Here is a 21,108-nt window from a genome sequence, read left to right as displayed (position 1 = left end):
TGTCCTCACTCTCTTAAACATGTCCTCACCCTTGTAAACATGTCCTCACCCTCTTAAACGTGCCCTCACCCTCTTAAACATGCCCTCACCCTCTCAAACATGTCCTCACCCTCTTAAACATGCCCTCATTCTCTTAAAAATGCCCTCACCCTCTCAAACATGCCCTCAACCTCTTAAACATGGCCTCACCCTCTTAAACATGTTCTCACTCACCTTCTTAAACATGTCCTCACTTACCCTCTTAAACACGCCCTCACCCTCTTAAACATGTCCTCACTCACCCTCTTAACCATGTCCTCACTCACCCTCTTAAACATGCCCTCACTCACCCTCTTAAACATGCCCTCACTCACCCTCTTAAACATGCCCTGACTCACCCTCTTAAACATGACCTCACCCTCTTAAACATGTCCTCACTCATCCTCTTAAACATGCCTTCACCCTCTTAAACATGCCCTCACTCACACTCTTAAACATGCCCTCACCCTCTTAAACATGTCCTCACTCATCCTCTTAAACATGCCTTCACCCTCTTAAACATGTCCTCACTCATCCTCTTAAACATGCCTTCACCCTCTTAAACATGTCCTCACTCACACTCTTAAACATGCCCTCACCCTCTTCAACATGCCCTCACTCACCCTCTTTAACATGACCTCACCCTCTTAAACATGTCCTCACTCATCCTCTTAAACATGCCTTTGTGGTGCTGTGCACACACGACTCGATTGCCAGAGAGGTCGGCCACAACGCGTGGATACAAACAAGAGTCTTCATTACAAGCTCGCATATCAGCACTCGGCGGGGTCGAGCTTAGAGCCCGCATATATGTCCCGAGGCCACGCCTTGCCCCCGGGCGTGGCCGATCGGTCGAAAGGCAGGGCATGTATTTCAGTTCCCCGCCTGGACGCTCGCGCCACCCACTGGTGTGCGGAATTATTGACCCTTGTGCCCGCCACACGCGCCCCCCCCCCCCCCCAGAATCCCCACGCACCTGAAGGGTGAGCTTGCGGGGAAGCTGGAAGACCCGGCCAAAACGCCCCCTGGCGATGCGTGCAGGGCTGGGGGGTAGCGGGATGGCGGGGCTGGGGGGTGCTGGGGGTCTGACCGCCGGGGGGCGGCCTCGACGCGGAGGCAGAGCTAATTGCGGGGGGTGGTCCAGATCGATGTGGGCCGGCTTGAGGCGGTCCACGGAGATACGATCCGGGGCACCGCCGATGTCCATGGTGAAATGTTTGTCCCCGGTCTCCAGCATGCGGAAGGGCCCGTCGTACGGGGGCCGTAGCAGTGCCCGGTGGGCGTAGTGCCGGACGAAAATGTACTCCGCCGTGCGAAGCTCCGGGGCGAAGCGGGAGGACAGGCAACCGTGGTGTGCCGTCGGCACCGGGGCGAACCTCCGGGCGGTCTCCTGCAGGGTGGAGCGCTGTTGCGCCGCGGACCAAGAAGCCGTGGAGTCGGGGATAAATTCGCCCGGTACCCGCAGCAGTTGTCCGAAGACCAGCTCCACCGAGGACACACGCAGGTCGTCCTTGGGCGCCGTCCTGAGGCCCAGCAGGACCCAGGGGGAGCCTGTTGGCCCAGCTGCCGTCGCGGAGGCTGGCCCGGAGCGCGGCCTTCATCGAGTGATGAAAGTGCTCGCACAGGCCGTTGGCCTGGGGGTGGTAGGCCGTGGTGCGGTGCAGTTTGACGCCGAGCCCTTGCGCCACCGCGCCCCAGAGCTCCGAGGTGAACTGGGGGCCAGGGTCGGACGAGATGTCCGAGGGGGCACCGATCCGGGCAACCCAAGTGGCGATGAAGGCTTGCGCCACATCAGCCGCAGACGTCGCCGCCAATGGCATGGCCTCCGCCCACCGTGTGGTGCGGTCCACCATGGTGAGGAGGTGGGTGAACCCACGCGAGGGGGGCAGAGGTCCCACCAAGTCGACGTGAACGTGGTCGAACCGATGCTCGGGCACCGTAAACGGGGCCAACGGGGCCTGGGTGTGGCGGTGGACCTTTGCGCACTGGCACACGAGGCACGTCCTGGCCCAGTCGCGGACGTCCTTCCTGAGGCCATGCCAGACGAACTTCGCTGCGACGAGCTTCTGGGAGGCCTTCGTGCCCGGGTGGGACAGGCCGTGGATGGCGTCGAAAACTGGGTCCTGCCAGCCAGTGGGCACGATGGGGCGAGGCCGGCAGAGGGCCCGCGACATCGAACGGCACCTCGGTGACGCGGAGGCCCGTGACGGCGGTCCGCAAGGCCTGGACGCTGGGGTCGGCGGTCTGGTCCTCCGCCATCCGGGCAGAGTCGATCCCGAGGTGGACCGCGTGCGCGATGGACCGGGAAAGGCAATCCGCCACCGGGTTGTCTTTACCCGTGACGTGACGGATGTCCATTGTGTACTCGGACACGGCAGAGAGGTGACGTTGCTGATGGGCCGACCATGGCTCGGCGACCTTGGCCATCGCGAACACAAGGAGCTTGTGATCAACGAAAGCCGTGAACAGGCGGCCCTCGAGCAGATGGCGGAAGTGTCGGACCGCCAGCTGGAGCCCGAGCAGCTCGCGGTCGAAGGTGCTGAAGCGGCGTTTGTGCGGGCGAAGCTGCCGGCTAAAAAACGCGAGGGGCTGCCAAGCACCACACACCCACTGCTCGTGCTCTGCGCCCACCGCGTAGTCCGATGCGTCGGTGGTGAGGGCGATCGGTGCATCGGGCGCCGGGTGCGCCAGCATGGTGGCATTGGCCAAGGCCAGCTTTGCACCCGCAAACGCCGCGGCCATCGGCTCCGACCAGGCAATGTCACCTTTGCCCGGCTTCCCCCGGAGGGCCTCGTGCAGGGGGCGGAGGAGCTGGGCGACGCAGGGCACGAAGCGGTGGTAAAAATTGACCATGCCCAGGAATTCCTGGAGCCCCTTGATCGTGCGGGGGCACGGAAAACTCTTGACGGCCTCCACATTGGCCGGTAAAGGGACGGCCCCATTACTGGTGATGCGGTGCCCCAAGAAGTCAATGGCGGCGACGCCGAAGCGGCACTTTGCGGGGTTGATGATCAGGCCATGCTGGCCCAGGCGTTCGAAAAGCATGCGGAGGTGGAGCAGGTGCTCCTCCCGGGACGTGCTCGTGAGTAGGATGTCATCCAGGTAGACATAGATGAAAGGTAAGTCGTGCAAGACGCTGTCCATGAGCCGCTGGAATGCCTGGGCCGCATTCTTCAACCCAAAAGGCATCCGCAGGAACTCAAACAGGCCGAAAGGGGTGATGACGGCCATCTTTGGGACATCGTCCGGTTGTACGGGGACCTGGTGGTAGCCCCGGATGAGGTCCACCTTGGAGAACACGGTCGTGTTTGCCAACCGGGCGGAAAAGTCTTGGATATGCGGGACCGGGTAGCGGTCGGGGGTGGTGGCATCATTGAGCCGGCGGTAGTCACCGCAAGGCCGCCATCCGCCACCGGGCTTCAGCACAATGTGCAGAGGAGAGGCCCAAGCGCTGTTGGAGCGCCGCACGATACCCAGCCGTTCCAGCGTGGCGAACTCCACTTTCGCCACGGCGAGCTTCGTGGGATCGAGGCGGCGTGCCCGGGCATAGACCGGCGGCCTGACCGTGGGGATATGGTGCTCCACCCCGTGTTTGACGGCCACCGCTGAAAAGGTGGGCCGTGTGAGTGCCGGGAAACTGGCGAGGAGGCAGGTAAACTCGTCCGCTGCCGGAAGCGTACAGACTAACCTCGCCGGGACGGAACCTTTCAGCAAGCCGCTTGGCAAGCCGCTCAGTGAGCTGCTCAGCGAGCTGCTCAACGAGCCGCTCAGCGAACAAGCGAGCGAGCTGAAGGTTTCAGCCTGGATGAGATGTCTGCGCTTAACGTCGACCAACAGCCCATGCGCACATAGGAAGTCCACGCCAAGCAGGGCCATTGGCACGCTGGTGGTGACGAACGACCATTGAAAGTGCTGCCCTCCGAACCGCAGTGAGAGGCAACGCTTCCCAAATGTGCGGATGGGTGTACCGTTGGCGGCAAGCAAAGCGGGGCCCCGGCTCGCGGCTTGCTTGTCGGACGCGGAGGCAGGGAGGGCGCTTACCTGCGCTCCCGTGTCGCAAAGAAAACGGCGCCCAGACGAGGTGTCCGTGATGAACAGGAGGCTGCAGGAATGGCCGACGCTCATGGCCGCACGTGAGCGCCGGCACGGTCGTTTCCCGACCCGTCAAAAGAACACGGCGGGCGACACCTTTTAGCCTTGCGGCCGAACCTGGCATGGTAGTAGCACCAGGTTTGCGGCGGTGGCCCCCACGGCGGCCGTGCCGGCGGCGCTGGTGTTGGCGGCGGCGGTAGTGGGCGGGGCGTAGCAGCGGCCACGAGGGAAGCAGGGGGCGCTGTAGCATCTGCGCCGGGATCCACTATGGCAGCACCGTACACTGACCATGTGTCGCAGGCCGCGAAATACTTGTCGGCCTCTCCAGTGTGGAAATGTAACTCATTGGTTGGGACTGGTAACGGAGCAGGTAGTCGCAGGTGGTTCGTAAGAATTTCAGGAATGTATCCCGGAACATGGAACCTGGGAGTCCTTTTGTTCATCTTTATCACGACCCTGGGCTAACACACATTCCCAAGCCCGTACTATTGTTTTGGACATCGGGATGCAAAGAGGGTGAAGGAACTCCCCAGCAGGGGGGGCGATTGTGGATGACCAAGGAGCTTCAGCGCACGGAGGATTAACATTTAGCGCACGGAGGATTAACTCGAGTGTGCCCATATAAACGAGAACACACTTCGAGTCGGGAGCACTTGTCATCAGAACCTCTGCCCAACGGAACGAATGAGTACGGAACGAGAAACAGCGCAGAGAGAGGACCGGCCAGGGAAGAAGAAGAACCAACGACTTGAATTAGCTATAATAGTCTTTATTGAATTGAAACAAGTGACTTAGTAATTATAATAAATCCTTACTTTGTAAAAACTGTCTCAGTCATTGGCATCTTGTAGATTGTCCATTATTCCCGGACAACTTGGTGGCTACCGTACGTGGATCAAGTGGACATCGCCAAGGTAAGCATGGCTTCTTGTGGATTGTCCATTATGATATACGAACCTGTGTATAGTTATTTTGTATGTATATGGAGAAAGTGGTGTTTGGGCTTCTCCACGCACTATTGGTGCAGGAGAGCCCTCAGAAGGAAGATATAGATGAGACCTTTTGGCTCCGGTGATGTGCTCGCGACACAGAGATCCATTTGAGTTGGGCTAGGGTGCTGGGTAGTGGAACACAAAGAACCATTGCTGAGCTGGTACTCCCGGGTGCTGTGGCTACTACCCAAAGAACCATTTTTTTTGTATGATTAAGATGTAACGATCTTAACGATCGTCCGAGATAACGTCCTACAAAATGTCTGCTCGTTCTTTTTCCTTTGAGTCGTAATCCTGTTGAAATCTCATTACAAATGCGGAAGTTAGTACGCTGGTAGTGATCGAGGTCCGTTTTTATCGATTTAGGAATAGTGAATGAGCGGACAAAGTCACGGATGGAACATCGACAAACGATTATAGCTATTATTCGTGTTGTTTCTAGCGATTTCTGTTAATACGGGTTTTTGCGCTGTGTAAATAAATGCGCCAGTTCGACGCTGGTTATTAGAAGCCTTACCGTGTACTAAGAGCAAGATCGTGCTATGAGTGCACCATGGGACGATCTGCTTTCAAGTCGTGTAAGGCCGGTACACTCATTTGCACTTACAAAAGTACCTTTGAGTTGCCCGCCCAAATGGTAGAGGACTCGCTTGGCGTGCGAGAAGACGGCGGGAAATGGAGATATATATATTTTTTTTCTTCCAATTTGTGGTATCGCAACAAAACGGCTTATATCTTTGGAACGGCTAGTTGGATTTAGACAAATTAAACGGAATTGTGTAGGACGAAAGCCGTGGGTCCAAGGTAAGAGAGAAAAAAAAAAAAAAGGTGGATGAGAGGAAAAAAAAAAACATTTTTTTTCGCCAATTTTTTCCCGCCATTTTTATAACACCTAAAAATCGTTCGATCAACATATAAATTAATGACAGACAACGCCATCTCATGCCGGTCCAGAATCATTATGAAAGATGGCGATTGGATGAAAATTGCATACCGCCGCCCCGAGGGTAAAACCGAACATTGTCCCTCATTTCCATGTCGGCTACCTATGCTCCCTCCCTAAACCCCCCCCCCCCTCCCCCTCCCCCCCCCTCTCTCTCTCTCTCTCTCTGTCTCTCGCTGTCTCTCCCCCCTCTTCCAACGTTTTGGGAACATTCAAATGTTGGGTTTTGCGGACGTTTCCACAACGTTGTTTCAACGTTTTTCGCATTACTTTCCTGCAACATTTAAATAATGTTGTTGTAAAACGTTTCCACAACGTCGCTACAACGTTTCACTTTCATTGTTGCAACGTTTTGCTCCAACGTTTTGGGAACACTCAAATGTTAAGTGAATCGGATGAGAATTCACGAGTTATTTAATTATTAGCGATTAATAAAGTACTTATTTAATTAATTACATTTCTTTCTCTTCTGACCATTACTTGCAGATTGGTTATGCTATGAGCCAATTGATTAAGAAAGGAAAAAACGTTCTGTGGCGGCCATGTTGGATTTCTTGAAAACCTTTAAAATGCATCCCTGCATTCATTTTTCGATCGATTGAGGTGAAATTTTGAACAATAGGATCAGGGAGGGAAGAAATGGGAAATTTGAGGTATTAAAGTTACGGAACTCAAAATATCTAGGTTTGGATGTGCAGTCATTAATATTAGGTTTGTTTTGATGATAATCCTAATATTTGATAAATATTAGGATTTGTCAAAGAAAATGGAAGTTATGTCTTTGGAAAATTTTCAAAATTTGTAAGGGACCTTGCATGAGTCCAACAAAACAATTTTTCAGTTTAATGGTAGTTGGATTTTGTAAAAATAAATATACAGACATATATTAAGGGTAAATTGACAATTTTCTGATTGGATTAAGATATGAACATATATATGGTTCAATGTAACCACAGAAATAAAATAATATACAGAGTTGGGACATTTTGTAAACTTTTTGAATAATGAGAAAGGCATAAAATTCATTTTATTAGGATTTGTCAAAGGAAATGGAAGTTATATCTTTGGAAAAATTTGTTCAATTCGTGTTCAAATGATCAATGTTTATCACAAGTTATGATAAATTAATGGAATTAATGCTCCAAATTAATGGAATGAAATGTAAATCTTGAACTAGATGGAAAACTGGCCTCACTGAAGGAAGAGTGGAATTATGTGATATTTATATTATTTTTAATGAATGGTGTTGATGTTTTATAAGGTGGATGAAAAGGGAAGGAAACGGTGCCCTGGGTGCATGCACCTGCTACATATACATGCACCTGTTCCATAGCTACTATCTGTACTGTTACAGATGAGAAGTACAATGATATTGTAATCATTGCTGAAATGTCACAAATTTATTTTTTCAGATTGTAGATTATTTGAGGTCAAATGGGATTAATGTGTATGTTAGGAACATTTTGAAAAGAAATATGGATATATGGCATTACTAAAAAAGAAACCAAGCAATTGAGAGTTCTTGGGTTAATGGGATATAAATAAATACATCTACAAATTGATGGTTTAATGACATTATAGGGTTCCAATGCTGAATGATTGCACGAACTTGAGAAAGAACTTTCAAGCCCTATGGGATCAATTGTGTATTACAAACAATGGAGTTTCAAAATTTAGCATGCTGGAAGGAATTTTACAGTCCCATTTCAGGACCCAATGAACTGTTTAATATCTGCCATCAATTTTGGCTGTCTTACGAATGAAGGATGAGTTGCCTTTAGTGGTTGCAAAGAGAATTTGTGGAGACCAGGCAAAATTGGGAAAATATGTCAGATATGACCCTAGTACAGAACAGTGATTCATCAATTAACATGAGCTATGGATCTGAGGTGATGACCGATGATCTTCAATCTCAGTCAATGGATGGATCTATCCTGACATCATTGGGGAAAGGGCATGTGCAGGGAGTCATCTGGAGTGATTAATGTGATATTATTGATGAATATTGATAGATTAATTGAAATTGAATAATGGAACTGATGTAATTGAATTGATTTAATTGAATAAATTGATTGATTGATTGAGCAAAATGCGGTCTCAAGAAAGAAGCTTTGATATCTTGGTGAGATATTATCAGTGTGAAGACAACCTTGGAAAATTGAGCAAGATGGTGAGTCTATATATAGATATATATATGTGCGGTTACCATTGTGTGATTTTCCCTTCGACAGAGCGAGATACCTGTGGATTCACCCATTTCATACTGACCCGTTTGGCTCATCTACTGATCTGTGAGATTGGGTTGTGCAAAAGCCACAGGTGAGAGAGATTCTCTGGAGGTCACCGTTTGAACAGGTGGAGAGATCCTTCCTGGAGGTACGAGTGAAGCTTTAGAGGAACCTGGAACAAGCTACAACACATCCAACGCCACTTTGATAAAAGGTGGAACAGATCCCAGTAGATTTATTTCTAGTATATATAGTACAGGTGTGTACAGGTGTATTCCAAAGCGCAGATCCTAGTAATCTACCTGGTACATTGAGGGAATACTGAGTGTTATTCACATACAGGCAGAATGGGAAATGGAGCCTGCAAGAATACACAAGGACAACCAGAGATTCCACAAAAAAGGTACTTGTACATATTATATGTATGACTGCTAGGGTGAAGAGGCTATTAGAGAGGTTGAAAATTGGTATTTCTGGACAAAGGGACATGCTAAGGAGTTTCCAAGAGATGGTACATTTGACCGAAGTCGATTGGAAAGATTAGGACAAAAATTGAGAGCCAGGAAGAGACAGAATCTAACGGTAGACTGGCCTGCATTCCATCTTTGGGATGGTGAATCCAAACAACGGGAACAGCAAGAACGGATAACGGACCTAGAACGCAAAATAAAAAGGATACAGGATACAGTGGAGGAGATAAGTGCACAACTACCCCCGAAAATAGGAGTAGAAGTGACAGTTGTCCCATCTGATTCCCATTTGTCTCCCCAAAAAGGACGGTACAGAGAATTTTTTCGTGTTTCAGGAGATAACGAGAGATTGCAGTGGCAACTCAGGGATGCAGAGATGCAGCCCAGCAATACAAGTGCACAGGTGCACAGATCAGGCAACGACAGAAACCTATGTTTCGAGTGTGGAAAGATGGGACATTGGAGAAGAAGATGTCCGTATGTCAACAGGAAGACAAGTTCATGGGGCAAACCAAGAAAAGGGTACCAGTGCTTACCGGTACCTCAGACAATGATTAGGCCTTCATTGCTGCAAATCCCAAATGATGATTGGCCTCAACAGATTCGATTACTGGACAAACATGAATAACTGTCGATGATTCTTGTCTGAAAAGTTTTCGGAGCAAGAATGATTCATTTTTTCTTTTGCTTTTTAACAAATTAATAATTAATTGATCAAATGCCAAAATTGGATCTTCTATTTGGGCACAGCAATTTTGAATTTACAAAGTTTGGAACAATTGCGTTACAAATTTTTTGAAACCAAGTGACAAGAGTCACATGATGATCAGGTGGGAATTTTGGACTATTGTTCCGCATGATCGATAGGTCAGTGGTCGACTGACATGTTAATGGGCGTGTAGTCAAATTTGGATAAATTATTGTGGGAACTGAAAGGGTAATTTCAATGTGACATCATAGGGGTTTTCTAAGAATAAACTTTTTGGTCCATTTGTGTATTAGCATTTATAAAATTGAAGGACAAATTTTATGAAATTGAAATAAAATTGACACCCATCCAGATCTGTAAATAATGGTTCCAACGCAAACAAATATGCATAATGCATGCGTGTGTGTGTGTTTTGTGTATCAATGTTTGTGTTTATTGTTGTTGTTTTGTGTATCAATCTTACAAGATTGTTGACACCGACAGTGGGCCTTGTCTGAAAATAGATAGTTCCATGTGGATGGGATCGCATATCGAGAGAATTCGTAAAATAAAATAGAAATATAATTTGATTATGAACATTATCTCTTTTGTTAAGGGAGATGGATTATAAAGATTTGATTTGCTGAGTTATGAGCAGGCATTCATTGATAGTGAATTCATTGATAGTAAAATTGGGAGTAATCTTGGGATTCCATTTTGATATAATTTATATGAGAATCAAAGCTATTTATGGATATGAGCTTCATAAAAATGTGGGAGTACAAAATTAGCCAAATTTGGGAGAGGTCTTACACTGACTTCCCAGAGTACTCTGCTCACGGATTTTATATATATATAAACTTGAATTTGATCAGAATATAAATTGTGCTGTATGTATGGATGTGTATTAGGCATAGATGATATGGGAAAATAGTAAAGAAAATTTTGCTGGTTTGAACTATTGTGAGTTTTAAGTTTTGGAGTTCAAACAAAGTCACTGGTTAATAGATGAGAATGGATAGTAAATAAATTCTTTGATGCTGGGTAAATTAAGTACGATATTACTAAGACTTATGAGAGCTATTGTTCTTCCTTACAGCAGTGGAAAATTATTGAAAAATTTTTTTTTTTTTAGATCCAACATAATGAATCTATAAATGAATGTGATAGGGATAATATCCTCAATTTGTACTAATTATTTGATTGTGGGTAAAGGAATTAATTTATCATAGTGGATTGTTAACAGCAGCCTGAAAATGTCCTGAGAGTGCATCCATGTAATCAGAAATCCCAGATTTGTTTTTACAAACAACATTTTGGTAGAGGTCTTGCGTGGACGAGCACTTACTTGGTAGATTTAAAAAACGGTACTGCATGCTGGCAGGCACTTTTGCGGCCATTTAGACCGAACAAATTGGGAGAAACTGTAATTGAATATGTAATTTACAGATGAGTATTTGGTAAGAAAAAGGGAATTTATTGAGATGAGAGACATTTTTCGAAGTTTTATTAAAGTGCTATAATATGACACTCGGCAAGGCAAACTATTGGATGGGAAAATTAGATCTGGTTATAGAAAAAAAAAAATTATTGACCCCTTGAAGTTAATTCTCCGAATCATTGTTTCACTGGCATTTTGAGTTCACATTGGAAATAGTTTGGTAGAACTTTGGTTAAAACCTTTGGTTGCGGTATTTTGGAACGAACTGATAAACCATAGGAGATTGATAAGAATAGAAACAAAAAATGGACCCATAGTAGAAAGTTGGATTCATGCCTCTCATTGCAAGCGAGCACATGGGGCAAGGGGCAAGGGAGGACGGTCCCACAGAAAATGAGGCTGCACCTAGCAGCCCAGCAGAACATTCAGTGGCAGATAAATGATAGTCGTGATTTACAGTCATTTGAATTACATTTTAACACCCCTTGCATTGATAAACATTGCATTTTCAACATGTGATATTCCCACTTGGGATAGTGACATTTATTTGCCTACATGACATACAATTACCTACTGATATTAATTCAGCATGAGTGATAATGTATCACAACTACACTCATGATTAAGGGATTTAGTTCGACCCCGGGAGATAGGGGGATCAGAGTAAGACAAATAATCTGATTTATATTACATATTAAGGGATTTTCTTTATTTACCTGTTAGGAAGCTTGTTAGTTTGGTATATAATGTTGAATGTCATTGACATATAATTATGTTATAGGTATGAACATATACAAGGGGTAGCTCACATGTTTTACAGATGGCTACAGGTGGGACAAAGGGAAAGACCTTATCAAGACAAGCCGACAAATCAGGGGAAAACAGAGACTTCTACTTCGGATACTCCTTGAAAATGGTGATATTCATCCTAGGAATGAGTTCTCTAGTAGTAGGGACTCTGTGTTGCATGCATTATTTCGGGGTAATGAGAGAACAAAACGCAACATTGGTCGCCGACATACAGATATATGATTATGCGGGACGACATAAGCAAAAGAGAAGTTTGATGGAAGATAGGGACACACCTTTAGAACCCGATGGATTACACGGGATTAATACTTTTTTACATTTAGCCCACACAAGGGCTGATATAGCAAATGAAAGTAATTGTTGGATATGCACACAAATGCCGCATTCTAGTGAGAACGGAGTACCATTGGAGGCAGTTCCTTTTGGTTGGGATGAATTATGTAGTCACTTCCCAAAGAGGTTGGTAGCAACAATACGACCTGATCTACCAATGTCGATGATGCTAGGGGATGCTAGTTGGGAAAAAGGGGGATATCAATGTGAGGAATTTGCAGACAGTTATAGGCCTAAATATGACAATGAAGTTATGCCCCCTTACGTAACTATTCAACAACAAATGAAAGGGCTCCTATGTTTCATCCGACATCGAACCACAGAGAATAATAAGTTGATGGGAAACTCCACCTGCCACCATTATAGTTACGAGTTGGGCTATATGAGATTGCTTGTCCCAGTAAAGGACACTAGCTTAAAGATGATATCTTTGTATTGGGAAGGAACTTGGATGTCAGATACTACATGGACCTATAATAATACATATTTTATATGTGGACACAAGGCGTATGCGTATCTCCCACTGACATGGTCAGGAACATGTTTTCTTGGGTTTGTGCTTCCACACATGCGCTTGTTAACAAAGTCACCAACGCATATCCTGCACTCTAGGCAGAAAAGAACTATTAGCATGGGGGAATGGGTTGGAATGGTAATATTTCCATTTTATGGAACCTGGATGGCAGGACATGAACTACGGCAAATGGCATTGGCTATAGAAACATTGGCAAATAAAACAGCCAGTGGATTGGAAAAACTTACGAGAGAGCTGGCAGCAACTAGAACGATGGCATTACAAAATCGTATGGCATTAGATATGCTGTCAGCAGAAAAAGGAGGTACATGTGCAGTCATTGGTACAGATTGTTGTACGTACATACCTGATAATTCAGAAGAAATTTATAACATAGCCGATACAATCAGACAAGAGGGAGCAAGATACCACGATTATATAAAAGGGGGTGCCTTTGCATGGTTGGGAAACACATTTGGAGGAGTAGCAGCTAAGATACTCCAATACTTGTTTGTTGGTTTAGTAGTTATATTGGCAATTGTTTTAGTGGTGGCTTGCTTGAAAGCCTTAGTGACTGTGTGTTTGAATAAGGTAACCAACAACACTATGATAATGCATGAAGTGACGAATGAGGAAAGAAATGTGGAACCACAAGAGGAAGACTTTTATGGCGACATAAATACCGAGATTAAAAGAATGAATCAAGTGATGTTGCAAATGAATACAGTAGAGTTAAGATAAGGGCACAACAAAAAATGTTGTGAATTGTGTCAACCGGTGAACTTCTATCACCACAAGTTACACACTGTTTGAGAAAGAAAAGAAAAAAAAAAATAGAAGAAGAAGAAGTGGGGAGAAATTATGATTATAATACATTATGCTTAATTTGTTGGTTTGCAAAATTTGTTGGGAATTAGATATTCCTGTTTGTGATTGTAATCACATACACTTGTTATCAATGCATTTATTTTCTTTGAGTAGTGCTAAAATACCTGCACGAGTTAATTTTTGAACTATATTAACCTGAAAGCAATTGTGGATGCTATTCTTAGTTTAATAGTGAAATACATACCTGATTGAATATTATTTGTGTGACGCATATAAATGAATATAACTTTTTGAATGTGTTAAGGAAAAACAACAAATTGTTGAATGTGAAACTGTCGGAAGATATACATGATTATGCTGATTTCATGGTAAGATGTACCCTATCTGATTCAGTGTGTGTGGAAAGCAGATTCAGATGTGACTGAGCATAAGGATAAGACGAGATCACATTTTGAAGGGAGTGCTAACGGAATTGGGAAGAAGTTCGAGAAAGAAAATTTGTGGCTAAAAATGAAGTTAATCGTGGCATACACCCTCTTTCTCAAAGAATGATGAAGACATTCTCCTGTATAACTTGGAGATGGATGCTTACCTTCACCAAGGAAATTTATGTGACCATTTGCCTGGATCACACTGCAACATATGAAGGAAAGGCGATCACTTACTCTTGTTTGAAGGCTTCGAACATTCATCACATCAGAAGTTACAGGACAACAACATTTTACCTGCAACCTCTGCGAAATGCGGGGACATATGTTATTACTTCACCAACTTCCGGGGAACCAGCATGGAGCTGCAAACAAACGGCTGTGCCTTTTCACAACAGCTGTGCACGATTCTGCTGGTTGCTCCTGGTATGGACCATGGATGACCTGAACACCATGGTCCCAACATCATTGTGGATGCATCCGGCATCCCTGTTCCACATCTTGCTGGCCAATCAACATCACACCAATACTTGCTGCCCACTCATAATGAGGAAAGAGGCAAGTCGACGATAACTGGGCGATAACTGGCCTTGTTCAGAAATTATTATGGTTTACAGCAAAAGTGGCAAGAATGCTACATGGAGAGCAGGGTCAGTCTATGACTCCGTACCGTTACCACAACAGCGAAATCCTACACGAAGTAGTGCAGGTGTTATGAAGACAGAAGAAAATGTTTCATACCTGAATTCAAACACAAGTGATCAGCCCTTCCTTTCAAACAAAGAATTAACATTTGTTTGGAGGCAAACGTTTTTGCCAGATGTTGCAGATGCCTTAAAAACGTGAAAATGGTGAAGTGAAATTGTTGTTTCTTGGTGATGGTGAAGTGTTGTTTTGAAAAGATACTTGTGATGCAAATGCAATAGATTGAACAATATGGAAGGAGTCATTGACCAACGAAATGTTTTGTGATCAGATTCTTGCAGGATGACGGTGTATGCCTAAGGGAATTTAATTACCAAAGTTGTGGTTTGAGTACTTGTATTGATATTTACTTGTAGTGATTGATTGTTTACTTGTACTTATATTGATGTTTAGATTAATGGTTAATATAAACAAAAACAAAAAGATGAGGGAATTGTGGAAATGTAACTCATTGGTTGGGACTGGTAACGGAGCAGGTAGTCGCAGGTGGTTCATAAGAATTTCAGGAATGTATCCCGGAACATGGAACCTGGGAGTCCTTTTGTTCACCTTTATCACGACCCCGGGCTAACACACATTCCCAAGCCCGTACTATTGTTTTGGACATCGGGATGCAAAGAGGGTGAAGGAACTCCCCAGCAGGGGGGGCGATTGTGGATGACCAAGGAGCTTCAGCGCACGGAGGATTAACATTTAGCGCACGGAGGATTAACTCGAGTGTGCCCATATAAACGAGAACACACTTCGAGTCGGGAGCACTTGTCATAAGAACCTCTGCCCAACGGAACGAACGAGTACGGAATGAGAAACAGTGCAGAGAGAGGGCCGGCAAGGGAAGAAGAAGAACCAACGACTTGAATTAGCTATAATAGTCTTTATTGAATTGAAACAAGTGACTTAGTAATTATAATAAATCCTTACTTTGTAAAAACTGTCTCAGTCATTGGCATCTTGTAGATTGTCCATTATTCCCGGACACCAGCCAGGGCGCGGGGTTCCGTTATTTTGGAACCGGCCAGCGCGAGGCGCACCTGTACAGGAACCTGGCGGAGGAAAAGTGCTCGGAATAAGAAATCCGGGCGCTGGTCTCCAAGCAGGGACAGCATGAAATCCATCTGGACGGATGGTCGTGTGTCGCCGAGGGCGGGAAGGTCCAGGAGGCGGTCGGCACGTTCGACCTCCATGAGCACGAATGTGGCGAGTAGGAGACGTTTGAGTGCCTCGTACTTGTGGTCACCCGGCGGGCGCCGAAGGATGGACAGGACGTGGGCGGCAGTGCTGGGTCCGAGGGCGGCGACCACGTGGTAGTACCTGGTCTCGTCCGCCATGATGCCCCGGAGTTGGAATTGAGCTTCGGCCTGCACAAACCAAACGTCGGCTTGCGCTTCCCAAAACTCCGGGAGTTTGATTGCGATGGCGTTGGTAGCCATGGCGCATTCGGGGGTCAGCAACGGCTGAACCAATCGGGGTCACCAGTGTGGTGCTGTGCACACACGACTCAATTGCCAGAGAGGTAGGCCACAATGCGTGGATACAAACAAGAGTCTTTATTACAAGCTCGCATATCAGCACTCGGCGGGCTCGAGCTTAGAGCCCGCATATATGTCCCGAGGCCACGCCTTGCCCCCGGGCATGGCCGATCGGCCGAAAGGCGGGGCATGTATTTCATTTCCCCGCCTGGACGCTCGCGCCACCCACTGGTGCGCGGAATTATTGACCCTTGTGCCCGCCACACCTTCACCCTCTTAAACATGTCCTCACTCATCCTCTTAAACATGCCTTCGCCATCTTAAACATGCCCTCACTCACACTCTTAAACATGCCCTCACCCTCTTAAACATGCCCTCATCCTCTTAAACATGCCCTCACCCTCTTAAACATGCCCTCACTCTCGTAAACATGCCCTCACCCTCTTAAACATGTCCTCACCCTCATAAACATTTCCTCACCCTCTTAAACATGCCCTCACCCTCTTAAACATGCCCTCACTCTCTTAAGCATGCCCTCACACTCTTAAACATTCTCTCACACTCGTAAACATTCCCTCGCCCTCTTAAACATGCCCTCACCCTCTTAAACATGCCCTCGCCCTCTTAAACATGCCCTCACCCTCTTAAACATGCCCTCACCCTCTTAAACATGCCCTCACCCTCTTAAACATGCCCTCACCCTCTTAAAAATGCTGTCACCCTCTTAAACATGCCCTCACCCTTGTAAACATGTCCTCACCCTCTTAAACGTGACCTCACCCTCTTAAACATGCCCTCACACTCTTAAACATGCCCTCACCCTCTTAAACATGCCCTCATCCTCTTAAAAATGCCTTCACCCTCTTAAACATGTCCTCACCCTTGTAAACATGTCCTCACCCTCTTAAACGTGCCCTCACCCTCTTAAACATGCCCTCATCCTCTTAAAAATGCCCTCACCCTCTTAAACATGCCCTCACCATCTTAAACATGCCCTCAACCTCTTAAACATGCCCTCATCCTCTTAAAAATGCCCTCACCCTCTTAAACATGCTCTCACATTCTTAAACATGCCCTCACACTCTTAAACATGTCCTCGCCCTTGTAAACATGTCCTCACCCTTGTAAACATGACCTCACCCTCTTAAACATGCCCTCACACCCTTAAACATGTCCTCACCCTCTTAAACATGCCCTCAGACTCTTAAACATGTCCTCACCCTCTTAAACATGAACTCACACTCGTAAACATGCGCTCACATTCTTAAACATTCTCTCACACTCTTAAACATGCCCTCACACTCTTAAACATGTCCTCACACTCTTAAACATGTCCTCACACTCTTTAACATGTCCTCACACTCTTAAACATGCCCTCCCACTCGTAACCATGCCCTCACACTCGTAAACATGCCCTCACACTCGTAAACATGCCCTCACACTCTTAAACATGCCCTCACACTCTTACACATGCCTTCACCCTCATAAACATGCCCTCACACTCTTAAACATGTCCTCACACTCTTAAACATGGCCTCACACTCTTAAACATGTCCTCACAGTCTTAAACATTCCCAGACACTATTAAACATCCCCTCACACTCTTAAACATGCCATCACACTCTTACACATGCCCTCACTCACCCTCTTAAACATGCTCTCACACTCTTAAACATGCCCTCACACTCTTAAACATGCCCACACACTCTTAAACATGCCCACACACTCTTAAACATGCCCACGCCCTCTTAAACATACCCTCACACTCTTACACATGCCCTCACACTCTTACACATGCCCTCACAATCGTAAACATGCCGTCACATTCTTAAACATGCCCTCACACTCTAAAACACGTCCGCACACTCTTAAACATGTCCTCACACTCTTAAACATGCCCTCACACTCTTACGCATGCCCTCACACTCTTAAACATGCCCCCACACTCTTAAACATGTCCTCACACTCTTAAACATGCCTTCACACTCTTACACATGCCCTCACACTCTTACGCATGCCCTCACACTCTTACACATGCCCTCACACTCGTAAACATGCCCTCACACTCTTAAACATGTCCCCACACTCTTAAACATGCCCTCACACTCTAAAACATGTCCTCACACTCTTAAACATGGTGTCACACTCTTAAACATGTCCTCACACTCTTAAACATGCCCCCACACTCTTAAACATGTCCTCACACTCTTAAACATGCCCCCACACTCTTAAACATGTCCTCACACTCTTAAACATGTCCTCACCCTCTTAAACATTACCTCACACTCTTAAACATGGTGTCACACTCTTAACCATGTCCTCACACTCTTAAACATGCCCCCACACTCTTAAACATGCCCTCAACCTCTTAAACATGCCCTCATCCTCTTAAAAATGCCCTCACCCTCTTAAACATGCTCTCACATTCTTAAACATGCCCTCACACTCTTAAACATGTCCTCGCCCTTGTAAACATGTCCTCACCCTTGTAAACATGACCTCACCCTCTTAAACATGCCCTCACACCCTTAAACATGTCCTCACCCTCTTAAACATGCCCTCAGACTCTTAAACATGTCCTCACCCTCTTAAACATGAACTCACACTCGTAAACATGCGCTCACATTCTTAAACATTCTCTCACACTCTTAAACATGCCCTCACACTCTTAAACATGCCCTCACACTCTTAAACATGCCCTCACACTCTTAAACATGCCCTCACACTCTTAAACATGCCCAGATACTATTAAACATGTCCTCACACTCTTACACATGCCCTCAGACTGTTACACATGCCCTCAGACTGTTACACATGCCCTCACTCACTCTCTTAAACATGCCCTCCCGCTCTTAAACATGTCCTCACACTGTTAAACATGCCCTCACACTCATAAACATGCCCTCACCCTCTTAAGCATGCCCTCACCCTCTTAAACATGCCCTCACACTCTTAAACATGCCCACGCCCTCTTAAACATGCCCAAGCCCTCTTAAACATGCCCTCACACTCTTAAACATGTCCTCACACTCTTAAACATGCCCTCACACTCTTAAACATGTCGTCACACTCTTAAACATGTCCTCACACTCTTAAACATGCCCTCACACTCGAAAACATGTTCTCACACTCTTAAACATGCCGTCACACTCTTAAACATGTCCGCACACTCTTAAACATGCCCTCACACTCTAAAACATGCCCCCACACTCTTAAACATGTCCTCACACTCTTAAACATGCCCTCACACTCTTAAACATGCCCAGATACTATTAAACATGTCCTCACACTCTTACATATGCCCTCACACTGTTACACATGCCCTCACTCACTCTCTTAAACATGCCCTCCCGCTCTTAAACACGTCCGCACACTCTTAAACACGTCCGCACACTCTTAAACATTCCGTCACACTCTTAAACATGTCCTCACACTCTAAAACACGTCCGCACACTGTTAAACATGTCCTCGCACTCTAAAACACGTCCGCACCCTCTTAAACACGTCCGCACACTCTTAAACATGTCCTCACACTCTTAAACATGCCGTCACACTCTTAAACATGTCCGCACACTCTTAAACATGTCCGCACACTCTTAAACATGCCCTCACACTCTTAAACATGTCCTCGCTGGCTGACATGTAAACGTTTCTTTGTTATTTAATCGCTTGTGATTACATTTTGATCCGCATTCAATAATCACTCTTCAGCGATAGGTGATTAACTTTGAACGGGTGATCATCACACGATTAACGATTATATTTATGCGTCCAACTCGTAAACACCAATTCCATCAAGTTGTTCATTCTTACTTCGTCTTGTATTGATTTTGAGTTTGTGTTCCTCTAGGCCTTGGTTAGGCCGAATGCTTGTGAGTCATCAGCATTCTTTATGTTCTCACTTCCTTCTCTCCTTTGCTTCCCCACCTCAAACTCATCGTTATCACCCATCTGACTTCTCCCAAAAGTTAAAAAAAAAAATTTTTAAACAAACCCCTTAACCTCCTCTCCCTTTATTCATTTCTCTCATTCTTCTGTACCACTCCTTCCTTCCTTCTCTCTCTTTATACATAATTCAGTCTCCCTTTTGATCCTGAAAACCTCCTTTCATCATCCTTCTTCACTTAAACATGTATGTGTAATCAATGAATAACTTTTAAATTGAATTTGAATATGTTTAATCTCCCTTTACTGTCCTTCCATATGTCTCCCTCTTATACAGCTTCTTCTTCCTCCCTGCATTTATGTTCCCCTCTCGTTTCTGTTTCCCATTTCTGTTTCTCTGTGACTATTCTTAGAGAGCAACCTCAACACTGCGGCATCTGGCTGTTCGCACAGGCCAACTGGCAGGGATGGACTGCAATCATCCCTCTCATAAAATAATTGGGCTGCCATCTCCACAGCCTACGATATTGAATCTGTTCGGGATTACTTTTACAAAAGCGTACTGTCTCTCATGCACCAGCTTATCCCATCCCATCTGTGGCTTAAACTATCCATCGTCTCGGCCGTGCTACACTGGATCCAGTGGTGAGGGGGTTGTTGTAAAGCAACTTGCTCTCTCCACACAGAAGGCCAACCTCACTGAGGCCAACTTTCGGTCAATTCATGAGGCGCTTAACAAGTGTGTCAACTCATCTTGCAAATCTCAAAGCTGAACTCTCCAACCAGTCTCCTGCCTCAAAATCATGGTGGTGCCTTGTCAAATCTGTCTCCGATGTTGCTCTCTCAGCCCTCCAATCCTCCAACCCCTCCAGGGACTACTTCCTGGTTCCACTTCCAAGTTTCAGGTTGACCACACACCTCAACCATTTTGTTCCTCATTTCTCCTGTTTATGGAACTGCCTTCCTGAAGCAGTTCAATCGCACTCTTTCCTCCACCATTACAAGCATGTGGTGCACAATCCTTTCATGCCATCTGCCATTGTTACCCAAAATATTTTGTATGTCCTTTAACCCCACTTAGCATAACCAAACCCTCTTGCTTACATGTGGCTGTGTTAGGGTTCGGATTAGGCCCCAGTCTTTCTCTCCTCTTTTCCTGTAATTTCATGCCCCTGCTTGGTGTATCCAAGTGTTTCCCCACCGTCCCACTATCGGTTCATCGGAGCCTTGATATTACATTGGAAAAAAGTAGAAAAAAGGACAA

At 46.0% G+C, this 21,108-nt stretch overlaps 1 protein-coding gene across 4 annotated transcripts in view; it reads right to left on the bottom strand.

The window, feature by feature from the left end:
• CERS1 (ceramide synthase 1) overlaps window positions 1-21,108 on the bottom strand; it is a 132,874-nt gene that overhangs the window by 19,567 nt on the left and 92,199 nt on the right. The gene's annotated exons all lie outside the window — the stretch shown is intronic.

This window comes from Myxine glutinosa, chromosome 7 (assembly GCF_964187855.1).
Source record: "Myxine glutinosa chromosome 7, kmMyxGlut1.1, whole genome shotgun sequence".
In the NCBI taxonomy this organism is placed as follows: domain Eukaryota; kingdom Metazoa; phylum Chordata; class Myxini; order Myxiniformes; family Myxinidae; genus Myxine; species Myxine glutinosa.
The sequence above is the reverse complement of the archived record's forward strand: the minus strand, read 5'-3'. Positions and strand labels throughout refer to the sequence as shown.